Here is a 3,866-nt window from a genome sequence, read left to right as displayed (position 1 = left end):
TAATCTCTTGTGCTTTTTATCTTCTCAGGATAAGGATGTTTGGAAATACATACTCAGTCATTGTTTAATTTTTATTTTTATTTACCGTTCTTCATTTGTTTTTAACAAACTACTTCCTACTGAAATTGTCTTTCCACGTGCCTGTGAAAATATGTACACCCATTCCTAAAGAATATACTCCTACTCCTGAAGACAGGGTAGGAATGATACATTTTCTGGATTATATATTCTATGTCCATTCTAACTCATAGTTTAATCATTTTGATTGACCTTCCTAGTTTTACCATATGCTTTCTGTGTGAAGACATCAGCACCAGCTAATACTTGAAAGAGCTGATTCCTGGCATGAAGAATAGGAGAGTGAGAGAGAGAGAGAGAGAGAGAGAGAGAGAGAGTATGTGTGTGTGTGTTGTTTAAGAATACTTCTAGCTGTACTTCGTCGTCATGTATCTAGTACTAGCACAAGACTAAGACTCATTCAGTATTTATTGGGCTGTCTGCTTTGGATCTAGTGTGGTTTTAGACACTGTAAATGCTACAATAATAAGACCTGAACCTTTGCCCTTAGGAGGTTTTCAGGTTAATAGACATGGATGGTACACAACTGACACAGACAGAATGTGGTAGCAACTGTAAGGACATCAGTTTCATGTTACTGATGTAGATCATTCTGTTGAAGAAGGCTTCATAGAGGAGGCTTTTTGCCCTTGTTCCTGAAGGGTGAGTAGAATTTTAATATCAAGTTATTCTAGTCTATGTGAAGCAAATTCTCTACACAAAATCTTAAAGCATTTGGCATTGAGATGAGGCATTGCTAATTATAATTAGGATGAGGTCATGAAGAATTTGAAAACCATATTAAAAGCAGCAAATAAAACTATGAAAGATCAATTTTGCCCTCCAGTTTCCTAAAGCATTCCTTCTGGAAAGGGAGATTCTTTTATCCTCTGGACCTGCCACTCTTCCACAGCAGCCTTTCCCCAAAAGTAGTCATCTTCCCCGTAAGCACATCTCTATAACCGATGCACTTAAAACTTTCACCTTGTAATTGATTCCATACCAGTTTTATCTTCCTTCTTTTCTGGTATATAAGCTTCATGAGAACAAAGCCCCTTTACTTCTTAGCTTTGAAACCTCTCAGTGGGATTGGCAGGAGTAGGTATACCATTAGTTGTCAACGGTATGGATTCACTATTGATTTTTTTAAATTTTTTAATGTTTTAAATTATTTTTAAGAGACAGAGAGACACAGTGCAAGCAGGGGAGGGTCAGGGAGAGAAGGAGATACAGAATCTGAAGCAGGCTCCACACTTTGAGCTGTCCACACAGAATCCGACGTGGGCTTGAACCCATGAACCGTGATATCATGACCTGAGCTGAAGCCGGATGCTTAACTGACTGAGCCACCCAGCTGCCCCATCACTACTGATTTTTTTAAGAAAAAAAGTAAGGATTTTTTTCTTTTAACAAGATAGCAAGAGTGAGGGAGAGAAAGGGAGGGAGGGAGAGAGAGAATCCCAAGCAGGCTCCACACTGACAGTACAGAGCCCGATGCGGGGCTCAGACCCACGAACTGTAAGATCATGACCTGAGCCGAAATCAAGAATTAATACTCAACTGACTGAGCCACCCAGGTGCCCCATGATCTCACTTTTTTTTAAATGTTTTTTAATTTATTTTTGAGAGACAGCACGAGCAGGGGAGGGTCAGAGAGAGAGGGAGACACAGAATCTGAAGCAGGCTCCAGGCTCTGAGCAGTCAGCACAGAGCCTGACGTGGGGCTCCAAAATTTTATTGATTTTGAATTATTTATGAGAAGTTTTTCAAGACTGAATAATATGAAAACTAAGATCCCTGACTGATATAGAGCTTTATAGGTAGCTAGCTACAAAGTGATAGACACCTACCAGTTGAGTTTAAGGAATGGAGCCCCGTTAGGGGTTGAACTGTGTGCTGCAGAAAGGTTAACATTGAAGTCCTAACCTCCAGTGCCTGTGACTATGACCTTACCTGGAAACAGGGTCTTTGCAGATATAATCAAATTAAGATACCATTATGGTAGACCCCAATCCCATATGACTGGTATCCTTATAAGATGAGGGAAATGCGGTGAGACAGATACACAGGGAGAAAACAGGAATTAACCAAGGCAGAAATTGGGAGTTGTGCAGCTGCAAGCCAGGGACCACCAGGGATTGCTGGTGGCATCAGAAAGCGAGGAGAAAGAAGCCTATAGCAGGTTCATTTCTGTTGTTCTAAGCCACCGGTTTGTGGTACTTTGTGAGGGCCGCCCTAGGAAATGCATACACCCTGCTTAATTCAGCAGTTCAGCATGTATCTATTAAACATCTACCAGATGCTAATTTAGGTGCTTGAGTTACTTTAATGAGCAAAGACAAAAAGCTGTCATTCCAAGGGGTGGAGAAAGTACAGAATCAGATACTAACACAGTAAGTTAGAAGATCAGAGCAGTCTTGGTGAAAACAATGTAGGATAAAGTAGGTGGTGGGGAAGTTGCTGATTAGAATAGTGGTTGGGCTTTTTTATGATTTGAAAGAAATTAGGCAAGTATGACTTAATTTATATTTGGCCTCTGCCCCTGGTTGCTGACACAGAGATTACACCAAATGCCTAAGAATTTCTTGAATAATAGGAGCGGAGTTTTTTCCCTAATGCAATACTTGGTGGGCTCCTGGATCACTGCAGGGTGAAGGCTGGTCAGCAGAAAGACACAAGCCATGATTAGAAGCTTAGAGCTTTCACATACACATGCACATACACCCCCACTTCTAGGGAGAAGTGAGGGACAGGAAATCTTGACTACTTCATGAAGCCTCCATTAAAAATCTCAAACAGGTGCGCCTGGGTGGCTCAGTCAGTTAAGTATTTAAGTATCCTGCTTCGGCTCAGGTCATGATCTCACGGTGTCTGCATTCAAGCCAGGCATCAGGCTCTGTGTTGACAGACAGCTCAGAGCCTAGAGCCTGCTTCAGATTCTGTGTCTCCCTCTCTCTCTGACCCTCCCCGGGTGGCACTGTCTCTCTCTGTCTCTCAAAAATAAAAGACATTAAAAAAATCTCAAACCTACTAGGTTCAGACAACTGCCAGGATGGTGAACACATCCACCGGGTGCCAGGATGCGGAGCCAGGCCACAGTATGGAAAGTCTGGGCTTCCCCATACCTTGCCTTACGCACCTCTTCAACATGGCTGTTCTGAGTTGTATCCTTCATTATAAACCAGGCATAAGTAATCTGTTTTCCTGAGTTCTATGGGCCATTCTGGGAAATTATCAACCTGGAGGATTGTGAGAATCCTGGATTGATCGTCACCTGGTCAGAAGTTGCCATCTCACAGAATATCCACTTTAGACAAGTTGGTCACTGTCCCAACTGGAAACAGCAATTTCAAAATGCTTCATCTCTCCTTTGGTCTGCTCTCCCAATAAAGAAGTTTTTTTAACAAGATCATAGAATTGCGATAGGCCAGTTGGCGCGGTACGCGAGCTGCTGGCGGAATGGTCCTGAACCAGGTACGGGCCGTTTTCTTTGATCTGGACAACACGCTTATTGACACGGCTGGAGCGAGTAGAAAAGGCATGTTGGAGGACTTCCAGCACGATGTTAAACAACAGTGGTGAGAGTGGAAACCCTGTTGTGTTCCTGATCTCAGGAGGAAAGCTCTCAGTTTTTCCCCATTGAGGATGATATTGGCTGTGGGCTTTTCATAAACTGCTTTTATAATGTTTAGGTGATAAAGCTCTTACAATCAAAATACCATTATAAAGAAGAGGCTGAAACCATCTGTGACAAAGTTCAAATTAAACTCAGCAAAGAATGTTTTCATCCTTCCAGTACTTGCATTACT

This window comes from Suricata suricatta, chromosome 9 (assembly GCF_006229205.1).
Source record: "Suricata suricatta isolate VVHF042 chromosome 9, meerkat_22Aug2017_6uvM2_HiC, whole genome shotgun sequence".
In the NCBI taxonomy this organism is placed as follows: domain Eukaryota; kingdom Metazoa; phylum Chordata; class Mammalia; order Carnivora; family Herpestidae; genus Suricata; species Suricata suricatta.
Note: the sequence above shows the minus strand (reverse complement) of the source record.